Source organism: Bubalus bubalis, chromosome 7 (genome assembly GCF_019923935.1).
Source record: "Bubalus bubalis isolate 160015118507 breed Murrah chromosome 7, NDDB_SH_1, whole genome shotgun sequence".
NCBI lineage: Eukaryota > Metazoa > Chordata > Mammalia > Artiodactyla > Bovidae > Bubalus > Bubalus bubalis.
This window is the reverse complement of record NC_059163.1, coordinates 84,136,302-84,155,262: the sequence shown is the minus strand read 5'-3', so window position 1 is coordinate 84,155,262 and position 18,961 is coordinate 84,136,302. Positions and strand designations below refer to the sequence as shown.

General features: G+C 36.7%; 1 long non-coding RNA gene across 1 annotated transcript in view; it reads left to right on the top strand.

Annotated features, from left to right (window-relative positions):
• Positions 1 to 18,961, top strand: part of LOC123465998 — a 31,891-nt gene that overhangs the window by 1,641 nt on the left and 11,289 nt on the right. The window contains exons 2-3 of the long non-coding RNA XR_006641284.1: positions 5,877 to 6,118; positions 7,335 to 7,383. This is a non-coding gene — a long non-coding RNA (uncharacterized LOC123465998). The remainder of the gene's footprint in view (positions 1 to 5,876; positions 6,119 to 7,334; positions 7,384 to 18,961) is intronic.

The window sequence follows — 18,961 nt, the reverse complement described above, 5'->3', positions numbered from 1 at the left end:
AGTCCGTGGGGTCGTGAAGAGTAGAACATGACTGAACTGAACTGAACATCAAAGGATGAAGAAACAAGAACAAGTACATGAAGAATTTCCTCCTTCTCACTGGTGAATGGTAAACTCTTACCTGTATTTGTAGCAGATTGCAGTTTTCAGAGATGACCACATATCACTTCTCTCATGCTATTCTTACAAAGCGATTGACACTCTTCCACCCAGGATGGGATCTGTGTTCCCTCCTCTGGAATCTGGTTATTGGGATGGGGTCTGTGTGAATCTATAGAAAATGGTGAAAGCAAATTCTGTGTGATTTTAATGCTAGGTCTTAAAAACATTAAGGCTTTTGTCTGGCTTTCTCTCTGTCACATTACCATGGTGTCACATTAGCCATGGCACCCCGTCACTGTGCTGGGGGAAGCCTGGACCAGGCTGTCAGGAGACCACATGGATCGGCACTGTGAATAAAAACTGAGGCTCTTATATGACAGGCAGTATCTATCACCACATTTGTCAGTAAACTATTCTTTCAAAGATTCTAGGCCCCAGTCTCTGGTGTTTCACACCTGAGGCCAGTAAGTGTGGAACAGAGGCAAGCTGTTACTTCTGTTCCCTGCCTGAAATACTGACCTCAGGATCAATGGCTGTTTTGTGCCAGTGATTTATATAGTAATATACTATAGAGCATTGGATGACTGGAGTAATATTTAATATTTTTTAAAGAAGTGGGTGTATCTTAGAATAAGATACACAATAGATTAGAAGTTTTTTTTTTTTTTTTTTGGCTGTTCATGAGATTTGGCCATAAAATTAACTTATATCTATATAGTTGACTTTGCTTCCCTGGTGACTCAGTGGTAAAGAAGCTGCCTGCCAGTCAGGAGATGTATATTTGATCCCTGGATTCTGATGATCCCCTGGAGAAGGAAATGATAACCCATTCCAGTATTCTTGCCTGGAGAATCCCATGGACAGAGGAGCCTTGCATGCTACAGTGCATGGGGTCGCAGAGTCAGACATGACTTAGTGACTAAACAACAATAATTAGGCTTTATCTCAATAAATAGAATAAACCATTTAATTCAGTTTTATTGTTAGCATTTCTAAATTGCTCTTAGTGGTTGAGTTACCAGTGAGAAACCAGGTAGTAGAGTTTGCCCATCCCTGATCACATGAGCTGATAAGAGGGACCACAGTTAAGGGTCTTAGCCCTTGTTTGGTTATCTTTGCTTGGGTTGGCAGTTTCTTCCTTTTTCAGTGTTTTACCAAGATCACCAGTCCCCTCTGATTATGATTAGCTGGAGTCATGGTAGTAAAGTCACAGTTCAGGACCCTGAAATCCTGACTTTCCGGGAAGAGGGTGGCTGGTTTGTGAAAGCAAATTCCCTGTAATCGGAAAGAGGGAAGATAGAAATGGGAAGTTGAGCCTGCTTTGTTCTTTAGACTTATTTTGGTTTTAATGTTCCTCCAGTGGGAAAGTGAAAATATGCACAAACTAGTTCAAATACTTGAAGCCTCAGAGAAACCATCTTTCTTTTCCTGTTAATAGTTTTGTGATTCAAGGCCATTTATTTCACATATCTGAACATACATATTTATTTCATGTGGTTAGTAAACCAATCGTACAGAGATGTTATTGATTAATAAATGAGATTGTAAATGTAAAGTATCTAAGACAGTACAAAACTAGAATATATACACATGTGTGTACACACACACGTCTATGTGTGTGTGTATATGTATATATACGTGTGTGTGATTGAATGAGCTAGCTGCAAATAATAACACAAGGTGCACTCATTCCCTCTTCTCTGCATCTTTGCCTTTCTTTGGGAGATCTCATCTAGTCCTTCAGGTCTCATCTATATGGTAAATTTATACTTGTATCCCAGAATTATTAGACAAAAGCAAGAGAGTGTGCTAGAAACAGTGATGATATATCTTAGCTGAATACAAAAAAAGGGTGAAGAGAAAGAAGCTTGGACATAAAAATGATAGAGGATTCCATTGTCTTGCAAATAGGGCTTTGGAAAAACAAAATTCTGCGCATGAAAAGTATTGTAAGTTACTTAGGAACAGCAGTTTTAAAGGGCAAGTCAGTGGATTTGTACTGGAAAAGAGAAGCATTATGGTAGGGTAGGAAGGGAAAACAAAGCACCATAAACAGAAGACTGCAATGGGGAAAATTCTTGGCAAGGGAAAATGGTGCTGAAGTAAGTAGAGATGTGAAGCCTGGTGAATTTGGTGCTGTCATCACCTGGAGCCTGGTGAGTGTTCATGACTCAACAGTGTGCAGACAAGGCCTGTGGTCTGGGGACAGTTCTCTAGTATGGGTTGGTGTTCCTCATCACTCTGGTTACAGTGGTGGGTACTCATAGCCTCAGTCGGCAGCCAGCATCAGGCCACAAGAATTTTGTGGCTTGGCACAGGGAGTTCAGGCTCTAGGAGGCAGCAGCTGTGTTGTGTGCCACGTGCAGATGAGTGACAGAGTACCATGGTTGTGCTTGAAAAGATTCATTGTTAGAACCATTTAGGAAGATAGCTTGCATGTATAGTTTGTTTTGCAGATGGAATAACACCTACCCTTTAAGGTTTGATTTCTGGTAGAACTGCAGCATAGTCGTGGAAGATGGCAGAGTTTAACCTCACACTCATGAACGTAAGTGGCTCCATCTTCCTATTATAGAGAGTGTGGAAAAAGGGAACAAATGACATTGTAGTCTGAAAATTGGGTAGCTTACATCTGGTCATACCTAGAAACAGTGGGTGGTGAGATGGGAGAAAAAGAGGTGGAGAAACTCAGAGGATGACATTGAAGTGGAGCTTCAGATCTAACAGGAGAGGGTGAGTCAAGACCTTTAAAATATTGTCACTTTAAAAAAAAATCTTAGGCTAGTTTGGAGCAGAAGTATGGGTAACATCAACAAATATTTGTTTCCAGTTTATTCTTAAGATTTACAACCCATCCTGCAGTTTCTGTTTATGTGTTTTTTTATGCTTGTTTCTTCCTTTTCTGTAATCATTTTTTTCTCATTAATCTGTGTCTACAGTAGAAGATAAAACATTTTCCTTTTGCAATGAATGTTAGTTTTCTATTTATTAAAAGCTTTCTTGAGATTCTCCCATTCTAATTATGTAGCCAATTTGCATGTTAATCTTCCTTTTAATTATTCACAGCTAATATTTGAGGTTGTTTTAAATTATTCTCAAACAATTCTACGTTGTTCGTGTGTGTATGTTTCCGATAGAGTGGTAATTTCTCAACTCTGGCTATAGGTTGTGGGAATATCTGTGAGTAGTATTTAACCTCATCCTCAGAAATATGATTTATTTAGGAGATCTAATTTCTGACAGTCTTGAAATCTCCACTAAGTGGTTTTAATATCATTTTAATGTACAGTGATGAGAATCATGAAATTAAATTCTTCTTATTTCTCAGTTTTACAGGCCCCCTAAGTGATTTAAATACAGCTTTAATGTTCAGATAGGGATAAGAATCGTTCAATTAGAATATTTGATTGGAAAATATACATTATCTTAGACACTACACTTTTTATACAGATGAAAATTTCTGCAGTGGAATTTAGCCAGCACTCTTGCAAGTTTCACTGAAGGAGGTGTCGTGAGGATACCAATATCTGACCATGCTTGTCACATGGTCATAGCATTTCATGTATAAGCCACTTAGCAACAGCGTGTCAGAGCTTCATATGGCCTCTAACATCCCAAAAATTCTTTTCTGCATTAGGCAATCCATCTATGTATTTTGAGTGATGAGTCATAGGCAGCTTCTTCTTGAGCTCTTTCATCACTAAATAGAGGTTCTTGTCTCAGTAAGAATTCCTGGGATTTAAATGAATCTCTTGCATTCAGACACATGGTAGGGCTGATGAAAATCTTGGCTGTTTTGTTTATATGTAGTTATCGAAATGATCTTTGTATATAAATAGTCACAGGTGGCCACATTTATTGTGCATAAACATCTGGAGCAGTTGCAAGGAAAATTTCACTTATAACTTGACTTATTTCTGCATTTATTTAATACACCATCTGCTGATGGATAACATTAATAGATTTTCCCTTATAATGTGATTTGAGAATAACTAAATCTGTTTACTATTCCCAGCAAAGGCCATCATGAACATTTGAATATTGTTGCTTTTGATTGATATCTTTTAGAAAGTTACAATATCTTTTCATTCATTCAGGGTTATAATTCCTGTTTGTTTTGTTACTGTTTCATTTCTCCCTTTAGTGATTGCTTGCTTAAATTACTTATTCTCTCAATACTCACTATACAGATAGAGCCATGCGAGGTGCTATGAAGCATTTCTCTGATAGCTCAAAGACGTCAGGTCTATTCTGCCAGTACAATGTTTGCAAACTCCAGGCTGACTCTCCCAGACTGGCAAAGTACCAGATGCAGATTTATTCACTGTGGAAAGGAGGGATTTGTGTTCATGACAGGCTGTGTGCCTTGAGTTGATGTCCAGATACGAAAGTTGTGGCTAGTTAACTGAGATATAGTTGATACACAAGGGAAGTTGTATAAAGGAAAGAGTACCTATTTTCACTGTTTTGTAGTCAGATAAACATAAAGATGAATTCTGTTGCTAGCTTTAATATGCTGAATGGCAGTAGACTTGGCATTAATTCTTCCTAAACCTAAGTGGTAGAGTTGTTTTGAGGATTAAATCTAGCAGTTTATTGAAAATTTCCAGTAGAATGCTCAGTAATAACAACTGATGTTAGAAATATCTCTTGGTGGTGTTATTGGTATTAAAGGATAATCTAGGTGTGTTTTTCCATTGGATGTTTCTGCTCAAGTAAATATCCTGTCCTCAGACTTGGTGAACTGAGCTGAATTTTTATTAATATTTTGTTTTTTCTTTCACCATAGACAAAGGAGTATAAGCTCACACTCCAATCCCTTTCTTCCTCTCTGCAGGCTCAACATTGATCAGATTTCTTTGATTTTCAGATTTTGACTCTAGATTTGAGAGAGAAGGACAAGTCACTTCCATTGTCACCCTTAAGGCAGAAAGTAAAGAGGAACTAAAAAGCCTCTTGATGTAAGTGAAAGTGGAAAGTGAAAAAGTTGGCTTAAAGCTCAACATTCAGAAAACGAAGATCATGGCATCCGGTCCCATCACTTCATGGGAAGTAGATGGGGAAACAGTGTCAGACTTTATTTTTGGGGGCTCCAAAATCACTGCAGATGGTGACTGCAGCCATGAAATTAAAAGACGCTTACTCCGTGGAAGGAAAGTTACGGCCAACCTAGATAGCATATTCAAAAGCAGAGACATTACTTTGCCAACAAAGGTTCATCTAGTCAAGGCTATGGTTTTTCCTATGGTCATGTATGGATGTGAGAGTTGGACTGTGAAGAAGGCTGAGCGCCAAAGAATTGATGCTTTTGAACTGTGGTGTTGGAGGAGACTCTTGAGAGTCCCTTGGACTGCAAGGAGATCCAACCAGTCCATTCTGAAGATCAGCCTTGGGATTTCTTTGGAGGGAATGATGCTAAAGCTGAAACTCCAGTACTTTGGCCACCTCATGCGAAGAGTTAACTCATTGGAAAAGACTCTGATGCTGGGAGGGATTGGGGGCAGGAGGAGAAGGGGACGACAGAGGATGAGATGGCTGGATGGCATCACTGACTCGATGGACGTGAGTCTGAGTGAACTCTGGGAGTTGGTGATGGACAGGGAGGCATGGCATGTTGCAATTCATGGGGTTGCAAAGAGTCGGACATGACTGAGCGACTGAACTGAAAGTCACTTCATATCTATTATTAATTGCACATTTTTTTTTCATTTCAACTATATTTAGACCTTCCATTTAAATTGTGTTTCTCTGTGGTTCCAAAATCTATATTTCAGTTTGCTCTTGATTCACAAAAGAAGAAGATGACTTATGCTCCACCTCCCCTGAGTCAAGAAGTGCCAAGGAGTTCTTCACTTCTGTAGTTGGTAGGACTTCTGCAAACCACAAGCTCTGGAAAAAAGCATAGGAACCATAAAGAGGACTGGTCCTGAAAAGCACTGTGAAATAAGCAGGATAATTAAGTAAAAGGAAGACCAGTTCTCAGTTTAAGGCTTTGGTCTCATCTCCAATCACAGAGGTGAGAAGTGTTGTTTGACAGAAAAAAAATGTAAGTTAAATCCTCTTTGGTGAAATAAAACTCTTTGGGGAGAAAAAATAGAACAGCTTATATGAGGTTAACTCATAATTTACTTAATACCAGACTATTTTTATAGTTTTCTGTGATGACTCCTCCATAGTCAGGATTTAGAAGCTGTAGGACCCTTACTGACACCTGTCTTAAAGCATTCTACCTTCAATGTAGTAGTCTGGAAGAAGGTTCCCCAATATAAGGTCTTACTTTTAACGTGAAAAGCCTCTGCAATAAATAGACAATATGGAAAGAGAAACCAGGACATCTTTTCTTTAGGTTTGAGGGGTTTTTTAATTAATTTTTTTTAATTTATTTTTTTACAAAACCTTTTTTGTTTTGTATTGAGATGTAGCTGATTAACAATGTTGTGATAGTTGCAGGTGAACAGCAAAGGAACTCAGCCATTCATGTGCATGTGTCCATTCTCCCCAACTCCCCTCTCATGCAGGCTGCCACATAACATTGAGCAGAGTTCCCTGTGCTGTACAGTAGGTCCTTGCTGTTTAGTCATTTTAAATATAGCAGTGTGTACATGTCCATCCCAAACTCCCTAACTATCACCCCCCATCCTTACCCCCAGCAAGCATAAGTTCATTCTCTAAGTCTATAATCTTTCTGTTTTGTAAGTTCATTTGTATCATTTCTTTTTAGATTCCACATATAAGGGATGTTGAGGTTTCCCAGGTGGCATAATGGTAAAGAATCCACCCTCCAGTGTAGGAGATACAAGAGACGTGGGTTTGATCCCTGGTTGGGAAGATCTCCTTGAGTAGGAAATGGCAACCCACTCCAGTGTTCTTGCCTGGAAAATTCCATGGATAGAGAAGCCTGGCGGGCTACAGTTCAGAGGGTTGCAAAGAGTTGCATATGACTGAGCACACACGTACCCTTCTTGGGAGGAATAGCAAGGGATGTGCACACATCTTGATTTCTCACAACCCTTAGTGGTTTTTTCTGACCATGTTTTAAGTACTGATTCTGCTAAGTTTATCTTTTGAGAGATCAATAGAAGCACTTGAAAGGAAGACTTTACAATTCTTGTTTATGTTATATATTATTAATAATTCATTTACATCAGATAAACATAAGTAGACTATTTTCATTATAGTCACCATGGAATGTTCTTCTATGCAGAAGTAATATGTGTTCTATTTTGTTCCAGAATTCAGAGGAACTAACACATGAATTCCAAAGAAGCAGACTTCATTTAGGTAAGTAAGAAATTGAAATAATTAGAGTTTTCCAAAGATGAACAAACTGTTGCAGAAATTGTTCTTTTATTTATTCTTGTAGGTATCCAAATAAAATTTGGGTTACCCTCTATTAATGAGATAATGGAAGTTTGGCTTAGATAACTTTATAAATTCATTTTATCTGTATGGACTCATGACAGTAGGTGATAATTTACAGAAATATCATATATGGCATGTGTTTTTATTTAAACTTGTTTTATGGAAAGTTAGGCATTTTAAAGTCATTAAAAATGTTTTTTCAATTTTCTTTGATATATTTTGAAACACAGAAGCTGTAGTAATCTCTATAGATTTAGATTTAGTTGATAGCAGATAATCTAATTTGGAATTAATATGAAAAATCAGATATGTAACAGAAGAGCATCAATATTTATAATTAATTACTTAGAAGTATAGGATTTTGCCTTGGGAATTTTATAAACTCATGTTGTTATTAAAAGGATTCTTTAGAATGTGAATTTGATAGCTAATATAACAGAAACTAGGTTCTTAAAAAGTAACAGATAAAATTTATCACTGGTGTAGTTTCATTTATACTTTTTAAAATTAATAGTTGGAAATATAAAGCTGTAATCAGGTTAGTCATTATGATAGTTCTAATATGTCGGTCAAAAATGGCCCAAATGGATGGCAGAATAAGGACCTTCAGAAACCCTGAATTCCATCAAAAGAATGAGAACAATGGCCAAAAAATCAAAATCAAACTTTTCAGAACTCTAAATTAGTCAAAAGCTTGCAGCAATATAGTGAATATTTATTTGAGGGAAAAAAAATGTTAATGGTACACTAGTAAATAACTATTTAAAACAAAGGAAGGCCATAATTGAAAGTAAAGGAACTAAAAGAATAAGAGAAATATTAAATAAATCATAAAATGGCAGATAGAAATCAGCCATGTGAGCAATAACCCTCAATATAAATGGATTAGACATTCCATTCAAAAGGGAGAGATTGATAGAATGGATTAAAAAATCCAGTCCTACTATGTACTGTCTGTAGGGACACTTGAGGTTCAAACACAAATTGGTTGATGGAAATGGAAAATGAATGGGCAAAATGAACTGATTCTGTTGGAATGGAATGGAAAGATGTGGATGAGAACATTAATCAGAAGAGAGCTGGATTGGGTATACTAATATCAGGCAAAACAAACTTTAGTACAAAAATAACTAGAAACAAATAGAATATTTCATGATGAAAGTGTTAATGTATCAAGAAAACAAAAAATTAGAAATATATATGCACTTAACAACATATATATAAAGAAAAATTGACAGAATGGAAAATAGGCAATGCAATAATAGTTGAAGGATTCAATGCCTCACTTTCTATATTGATTAAGACAGCTAATTAGGAGATGAATGAGGAAACAGAGGATTTGAACAATAAACCAATTGAGAGTACTGCTATAGAACCCTCCACCAATAGCCCAACTAACTTACAACTATAGAACATTCTACCCATAACAACATACACATTCATTTCAAGTTAATGTGAAATATTTCCAGGCCAGACTATAAAACAAGCCTCAATATATTTAAAGCATTAAAATCTTACAAAATATATTTTCCAACCTTTATAGAATAAAATCAGTACCCAATAGCAAAGAAATTTGGGAAACTATATGTAGGAGGAAATAAAAATATCCACTCCTAAATTACAAATGCATCAAAGAATAAATCTCAAGATAACTTAATACTTAATCTCAAGATATGTAAACTAAAATGAAATACAATGTACCAAAACTTATGTGGTGCAGCTTTAAACACATTGTTTGTAAAAGTCTATTTAAAAAAGGAAATAATCAAAGATATTACAAGAAAAAAATACATGTTTGTGAATAGAATGAAAGCACATCCATCAATAAGGTAATGAATACTTTGTAAATGTTTTGTTCCTGTAAGAATCTCACCTACCTTATAACTCTTTGATAATGCTTTATATATTTATTTTATGCAGTTTTCACAGCCTTTCCTAAATGTTGGGTACAGTAGAAGCTTTAAAGAAATACAACATATTTAAATTCAGATGCTACTAATTTTCTCTTAATGGTTCCTTCTATGCTCAGTGTCTGTTCATCATATAATTTAAAAAGATATTTCTGAATATCTCTACACAGTGACTGCATTTATAGTAGCTTTCATTTACTGCATTTGATTACTGTAGTCAGCTTAAGACCTGAAGAATCAAAGTAAAGTGTTATAGTATTTAGATGAAAAATTGTTATCATCTTTGAAGTCCGATAGACCTGAGTTACATCCTGGCTTTATTCCTTAATATTTATGTGACTTTGGCTACAATCTTTTTTCACCATAGTTTCTACACCTGCAGCATAAGTATAATAATCTCTACATCATATGCTTATTTTGAGTAGTGAAATAAGTGAGATTGAGAGACATTTGCACAGAATGTATGTCAAAGGTAGCAGTAGATATAAAATAAGATATAAAAATAAGCACTTGATAGTATATCAACATAAAAACATTCATTTATAAGTGTTCTATTTTACAAAATTATTTGAGTATTTAGTCAATCAAATTCTGGACTTACTTCCTAGAAATGTACATCATTACCCCTACTTTCTAAAATCCTGATTCACTGGGGGAAGGAGGAATAGAATAGAAAGTTGTATTTTGCATAAATATCTCTGAGACTAGTTAATGTTTATGGAAGCCCACTTCTTATCATTCCTTTAAGACTAAAAAAGATAACCAACCATATAAAAAATGTTGTTTCAAAATATTTCATTTTTTCATTATTTGGAAAAGGATCACTGGTGTGTTTGTTTGATAGTATCTAAGGTATTTACTTGGGACTTCCCTGGTAGCACAGTGGTGGGGTCACAAAAGAGTCAGACAAGACTTAGCAACTAAACAACAGTGAATTCATTTAGATGACTTTATCGTTAATAAATTCCTTTAGAATGATAGTTACAAAACCTAGAACTCCTAGCTTTTAATTAGCAATACATTGTTACCAACATGTTGCTTTGGCCATCTGAATTTTTAGTAAATTGGCCACTTATTTTTTTAAACTCATCAGTATTTACAAACAACATGTGCATGTGTGCATGTTACATGTTAAGTCACTTAAGTCGTGTCCAATTCTTTGCGACCCTATAGTTTGTGGCCTGCCAGGCTCCTCTAACCATGGAATTTTCCAGGCAAGAATACTGGACTGGGTTGCTGTGCTTTCCTTCAGGAGATCTTCCTGATTTAGGGATTGAACCAGTATCTCTTAAGTCTCCTGTATTGGCAGGCAAGTTCTTTTTTTTTTTTTTTTTATTTTATTTAATTTTATTATTATTTTTTAATTTAAATTTATTTATTTTAATTGGAGGTTAATTACAATATTGTATTGGTTTTGCCATACATCAACATGAATCTGCCACGGGTATACACGTGTTCCCATCCTGAACCCCCCTCCCACCTCCCTCCCCGTATCATCCCTCTGGGTCATCCCAGTGCACCAACCCCAAGCATCCTGTATCATGCATCGAACCTGGACTGGTGATTCGTTTCTTATATGATATTATACATGTTTCAATGCCATACTCCCAAATCATCCCACCGTCGCCCTCTCCCACAGAGTCCAAAAGACTGTTCTATACAGTCTGTGACTCTTGCTGTTTCACATACAGGGTTATCATTACCATCTTTCTAAATTCCATATATATGCGTTAGTATACTGTATCAGTGTTTTTCTTTCTGGCTTACTTCACTCTGTATAATAGGCTCCAGTTTCATCCACCTCATTAGAACTGATTCAAATGTATTCTTTTTAATGCCTGAGTAATACTCCATTGTGTATATATATACCACTGCTTTCTTATCCATTCGTCTACTGATGGGCATCTAGGTTGCTTCCATGTCCTGGCTATTATAAACAGTGCTGCAATGAACATCGGGGTATATGTGTCTCTTTCAATTCTGGTTTCCTTGGTGTGTATGCCCAGCAGTGGAATTTCTGGGTCATAAGGCAGTTCTATTTCCAGTTTGTTAAGGAATCTCCACGCTGTTCTCCATAGTGGCTGTATTAGTTTGCATTCCCACCAACAGTTTAAGAGGGATCCCTTTTCTCCACACCCTCTCCAGCATTTATTGCTTGTAGACTTTTGGATCGCAGCCATTCTGACTGGTGTGAAATGGTACCTCATTGTGGTTGTGATTTGCATTTCTCTGATAATGAGTGATGTTGCACATCTTCTCATGTGTTTGTTAGCCATCTGTATGTCTTCTTTGGAGAAATGTCTATTTAGTTCTTTGGCCCATTTTTTGATTGGGTCTTTTATTTTTCTGGAATTGAGCTGCAGGAGTTGCTTGTATATTTTTGAGATTAGTTGTTTTCAGTTACTTCATTTGCTATTATTTTCTCCCATTCTGAAGGCTGTCTTTTCACCTTGCTAATAGTTTCCTTTGATGTGCAGAAGCTTTTAATTTTAATTAGGTCCCATTTGTTTATTTTTGCTTTTATTTCCAATATTCTGGGAGGTGGGTCATAGAGAATCCTGCTGTGATGTATGTCAGAGAGTGTTTTGCCTATGTTCTCCTCTAGGAGTTTTATAGTTTCTGGTCTTATGTTTAGATCTTTAATCCATTTTGAGTTTATTTTTGTGTATGGTGTTAGAAAGTTCTAGTTTCATTCTTTTTTTTTTTTTTTTTAATTTTATTTTATTTTTAAACTTTACATAACTGTATTAGATTTGCCAAATATCAAAATGAATCCGCTACAGGTTTACATGTGTTCCCCATCCTGAACCCTCCTCCCTCCTCCCTCCCCATTCCATCCCTCTGGGTCGTCCCAGTGCACCAGCCCCAAGCATCCAGTATCGTGCATCGAACCTGGACTGGCAACTCCTTTCATACATGATATTTTACATGTTTCAATGCCATTCTCCCAAATCTTCCCACCCTCTCCCTCTCCCACAGAGTCCATAAGACTGTTCTATACATCAGTGTCTCTTTTGCTGTCTCATACACAGGGTTTAGTTTCATTCTTTTACAAGTCGTTGACCAGTTTTCCCAGCACCACTTGTTAAAGAAATTGTCTTTTCTCCATTGTATATTCTTGTCTCCTTTGTCAAAGATAAGGTGTCCATAGGTGCATGGATTTATCTCTGGGTTTTCTGTTTTGTTCCATTGATCTATATTTCTGTCTTTCTGCCAGTACCATACTCTCTTGATGAATGTGGCTTTGTAGGAGACCCTAAAGTCAGGCAGGTTGATTCCTCCAGTTCCATTCTTCTTTCTCAAGATTGCTTTGGCTATTCGAGGTTTTTTTTTTTTTTTTCCATACAAATTGTGAAATTATTGGTTCTAGCTCTGTGAAAAATGCCGTTGGTAGCTTGATAGGGATTGCATTGAATCTATAGATTGCTTTGGGTAGTATACTCATTTTCACTATATTGATTCTTCCGATCCATGAACATGGTATATTCCTCCATCTATTAGTGTCCTCTTTGATTTGTTTCACCATTGTTTTATAGTTTTCTATATATAGGTCTTTAGTTTCTTTAGGTAGATATATTCCTAAGTGTTTTATTCTTTCCGTTGCAATGGTGAATGGAATTGTTTCCTCAATTTCTCTTTGTTTTCTCATTATTAGTGTATAGGAATGCAAGGGATTTCTGTGTGTTGATTTTATATCCTTCAAATTTACTATATTCATTGATAAGTTCTAGTAATTTTCTGATGGAGTCTTTAGGGTTTTCTATGTAGAGGATCATGTCATCTGAAAACAGTGAGTGTTTTACTTCTTCTTTTCCAATTTGGATTCGTTTTATTTCTTTTTCTGCTCTGATTGCTGTGGCCAAAACTTCCAAAACTATATTGAATAGTAGTGGTGAGAGTTGGCACCCTTGTCTTGTTCCTGACTTTAGAGGAAATGCTTTCAATTTTTAACCATTGAGGATAATGTTTGCTGTGGGTTTGTCATATATAGCTTTTATTATGTTTAGGTATGTTCCTTCTATTTCTGCTTTCTGGAGAGTTTTTATCATAAATGGATGTTGAATTTTGTCAGAGGCTTTCTTCCGGCAAACAGAAACCCAGGTCCAGATGGCTTCACAGCTCAATTCTACCAAAAATTTAGAGAAGAGCTCATCTATCCTACTCAAACTCTTCCAAAAAATTGCAGAGGAAGGTAAAGTTCCAAACTCATTCTATGAGGCCACCATCACCCTAATACCAAAACCTGACAAAGATGCCATGAAAAAAGAAAACTACAGGCCAATATCACTGATGAACATAGATGCAAAAATCCTTAACAAAATTCTAGCAATCAGAATCCGACAACACATTAAAAAGATCCTACACCATGACCAAGGGGGCTTTATCCCAGGGATGCAAGGATTCTTCAATATCCCCAAATCATTCAGTGTAATACACCACATTAACAAATTGAAAAATAAAAGCCATATGATTATCTCAATAGATGCAGAGAAAGCCTTTTTTTTTTTTTTTTTTTTTTTTGTATTTTAATTGGAGGCTAATTACTTTACAATACTGTGGTGGTTTTTGCCATACATTAACATGAATCAGCCATGGGTGTACATGTGTTCCCCATCCTGAAACCCCCTCCCACCTCCTTCCTCATCCCATCCCTCTGGGTCATCCCAGTTCACCAGCCCTGGGCACCCTGTCTCATGCATCAAACCGGACTGGTGGTCTGTTTCACATATGATAATATACATGTTTCAATGCTATTCTCTCAAATCATTCCACCCTCGCCTTCTTCCACAGAGTCCAAAAGTCTGTTCTTTACATCTGTGTCTCTTTTCCTGTCTCACATATAGGGTCATGGTTACCATCTTTCTAAATTTCATATATATGCGTTAGTATACTGTATTGGTGTTTTTCTTTCTGGCTTACTTTGCTCTGTATAATAGGCTCCAGTTTCATCCACCTCATTCATTAGAACTGATTCAAATGCATTCTTTTTAATAGCTGAGTAATATTCCCTTGTGTAGTTCTTTAACCACTAACACCTTAGGTATGATACCACCTAGGCAATATCTATAAAATGTGATCCCATTTACCTCCTAATATTATAGAATGAGCTTCCCTGATGGTTCAGACAGAAAAGAATCTGCCTGCAATGCAGGAGACCCAGGTTCAGTCTCTGGATTGGAAAGATCCCCCAGTGAGGGGAAGGACTACCCATTCCAGTATTCATGCCTGGAGAATCCCATGGACAGAGGAGCCTGGCAGGCTAAAGTCCATAGGGTCACAATGAGTTGGACACGACTGAGTGACTAACACACACACACTCACACACTATAGAATATTTATACTTGAGTAGATATCTGTATTTTAATACAATCTAAACGTTCTATCAAACTTATTCTTCATAAATTAAACAAAAGAATTAGCAAATGTTTAAATCAAGAATAATCAGATTAAAAGTTATTTTATTGCCAAGAAATTAACTAACACACACACACACACACACACACACACACACACACACAAAAGAAATTAACTAACAGAACCCTGCATTGATATTTTAAGGTCCTATGGTTAAAATGACATTATCTGGTTAGCATAAGAAACAGCTATATACTAATGTTCTTTATAAGCAATTTCAAGGGGAATACTATCAAAATTCAATTTTGAAATGATTCTGTTAACTTATTAATGAAAGGATTTCAATTTATTTCCCCTGAGGAGGTCAGAAACACTGGTAGGATGTTAGATCCAAGAGTTGTAATGTTTTACGATGGTTTTATTTTCAAAGCACTGTGTGCCAAATTAAACCTTGGAAGGAAGTTGATGTACCATTTGATTCTATAATTACTGACTTGGCCATGGACAAGCTGCTTACTCTAGATAGTAACAACTGAAAGTAGATTGCCCAGCTGTTACTGATGCTTTAAGGGACTGTATAACAGAACAGTGGTTTCAACCCGCATTTCAGGTTCTCTATTCTAAACAAATATGATAGCTTGATGACTTTTACTTTTTTTCAACAGTCCATGAGGAAATCCTTAAATATATGTTTAATAATGCGTTTATATTCAAAATTAGGCACTGCTAATCGAAAGTAATAAAATAGAGTATACTACTTCAAAATAAGAAATTCAAGGTTATTTCAGACTTCTTATTGTAATAACATATATTTAAAGTATCAAGTTATCAAAAATGATTGATTTATATGTGCAGGAACTAAAAAGCAATCATGTTAAAATTAATTGAAGTAAATAAATATTCCTTAAGTTTAATTTTTATGATTCATTTACGTGAGTGTGATAAATTTCTCATGCTGATCTTCTCAAGTGGAAGCTTAACTGTGATGAAGTAGTTAAAAGGAATTAAATTTGAAGTAGTATTGTATCTAATGTACATAGCAGCTTGAGGATTGTGTCACACTGAAGAATTTAAAAGTCTATCATATGTTATTGTGTGGCTTAATATCAATTATTCATTTAGAGTACCCTTTACATTTGGTTGCTTCAGTTAGCTCTTGCTGTGTAATAAACTACCTAATAGTTTTAAACAATGTATTTGGCTTCAAATTTTGTGACTGTAATTTGGGTTGACATAGTTGGGTACTTCTATTCGCCTCCGTTGATTCACCTGTGTATGTATTTGCTGTCAACTACCAGTCAGCTGGGGAAGTCAACACTGTTTAAGGAATTTTGAAATCTGGCTAGGCACATGTTACAAGGTCTGCTTCTCTGGTGACAAAGAATTATCTTCATTAGGCCTAGATTTTGCTCCTTGGAAGTGTCAGCAGTTACTTGTAACACTGCTTTGGTGAAGCAAGAGAATAATATGATACTTTCTCACAGGCTTTACAGAGCTCAAAAGAATATGCCTCATTAACATATGATTTAGATATTCAAATATTTTGGATTAGAGATTATAATTTTTTACGATGTTAAGACCATTTGGAGTTGAATATAACTTAAATGTCATTTTCTTAGTAAGGATTGACATTTTCAATTTTGCTTTTATTTAATTTTGTCTTTACAACAAGAGAGCTCCTAAATTCTTGACAGAAGTCTCTGAAGACAGAGGCAGCTTAGATTCTCGTCTGTTTATGGAACTTTTTGAGAAATGTATTCATGAGTTGGCAGAGAGAGAGCCTTTAAAGCTTGGCATATCTGATTATCATGTCATAGCACAGGAAGAGAACCCTAAGGCATTAAGAATTCTCAAACATTAGTAGTGGTTTTCCCTAAAGGTAGTTAAGTACACGGACAATTTAGTAAAGTAGCACATCTTCGTGATTATCCTTTCACTGACTGACTCTGAAATCTCATCACAAATGCAAAGTATTCTCACTTCCTCACCTTAGATTTAAAGTTCCAGGTTTCCATTTTATATAGAAAAATGTACAGAGTGTGGGCTGATAATAACATGTTTTTCATTGTACCTCAAATAATAAAATTATGTTCTTTAATTTATAGTTGTGGAATATTGTGAAATGGGTGGTTTTATTTCTTGAAACTGTCAGCTATTCAAATACCTATAATCTTGCTTGTAAGCATATAACTTTATTAGTCTTGAAAGTGTGTAAGTGAAAGTGAAGCTTGCTCAGTTGTGCCCGACTCTTGGTGACCCCATGGACTATACAGTCCATGGAATTCTCCAGGCCAGAATACTGGAGTGGGGAGCCCTTCCCTTCTCCAGGGCATCTTCCCAACCCAGGGATCGAACCCAGGTCTCCCACATTGCAGGAAGATTCTTTACTAGCTGAGCCACAAGGGAAGCCCAAGAATACTGTAGTGGGTAGCCTATCTATCCCTTCTCCAGTGGATATTCCCGACCCAGGGATTGAACTAGGGTCTCCTGCATTGCAGGTGGATTCTTTACCAACTGAGCTATGAGGGAAGCCCAAAGTTATTAGTTATTAGTTATTAGTTAAAGTTACTAGTCTTATAACTTATAAAAAGGAAATTTTAATACTCATAAGTATTATAAGACTGTTACTCCAAATTGCCTATAACCTCATAGTGTGGTGCTTGCAAATATTTTAAGTGATTTTGTAGGTGAATTTTACAGAAAATGAAACTATTTCATGAAAATCACTGTGATTCTTATAGAGGAACTGGAATTTGAGCAGTAGCCAGTATAGGGAGACTCTGTTACAGGGTTTTAGTGACATAGCCTCTTTCAATCAGAGAAGGCAATGGCACCCCACTCCAGTACTCTCGCCTGGAAAATCCCATGGATGGAGGAGCCTGATGGGCTGTAGTCCATTGGGTCACTAAGGGTCAGACACGACTGAGTGACTTCACTTTCATGCATTGGAGAAGGAAATGGCAGCCCACTCCAGTGTTCTTGCCTGGAGAATCTCAGGGACAGGGGAGCCTGGTGGGCTGCTGTCTGTGGGGTTGCACAGAGTCGGACAGGACTGAAGTGACTTAGCAGCAGACTTAGCAGCATCCTCTTTCAATAATTTGACTCAGAAGCATTTTAGACAGACTGAATTGATGCTTTTGAACTGTGGTGTTGGAGAAGACTCTTCAGAGTCTCTTGGACTGCAAGGAGATCCAACCAGTCCATTCTGAAGGAGATCAGCCCTGGGATTTCTTTGGAAGGAATGATGCTAAAGCTGAAACTCCAGTACTTTGGCCACCTCATGCGAAGAGTTGACTCATTGGAAAAGACTCTGATGCTGGGAGGGATTGGGGGCAGGAGGAGAAGGGGACTACAGAGGATGAGATGGCTGGATGGCATCACTGGATGGACGTGAGTCTGGGTGAACTCCAGGAGTTGGTGATGGACAGGGAGGCCTGGCGTGCTGCAATTCACGGGGTCGCAAAGAGTCGGACATGACTGAACTGAACTGAACTGAATATTCTTACGAGTTGTATCAGACATGAACATATTCCAACACATTGATCCATAATGTTTTTATAAGTTCAAACTTTTTTTTTTTTTTTTTACAATGGCTTTGGCATACAAACCACAGGCATACTGATCAAATTATTCCCAGAGTATGTTGGGTAGGTTGGATAACAGAGTCAAGTTTCAGATCAGTGTCTCTTGCTTAGCATAAGTACTTGCATTAAAAGTAACATACCTGTGTACAAGACAGGAAGAGTATCACGTATGATAGCATGTGTAAAATAGGTACATGTTGGTATACTGAAATACTCTTATTAACTTAAATGTAGATTAAGAAACAATGAGGTAGAAACAGGAAAACAATCTTTGCTTCTACTTTCCATTTAAATTATTTCTTTAAACCCTTTATTTTCTTAATCCTAGATGAAAACATAAGAAATTTCCTTAGGATTCTGTTCAGGTAATATGGTGTCCACATATGCCCCCCTGACTTTCCATGGAATACAATGATAAGATCTAGTCAGAATGCATGGGGAATGTATTTGAGGATTGAAAGTAAATAGGAACTGCTTGACCAGATTCTAAGTAACCTATGTGATCTGAATTTTTTATTTTCCTCCCTGTTTGCTCTAGCCCCAACACATGAACTTAGCTTAGTGGTAAACCTGGATAGAGCATGATAGTGCAGACAGAGGGCTCCAGGAGAAGCTTTCTGCTTCTGACTTAAAGAGCAGGAACCTCAA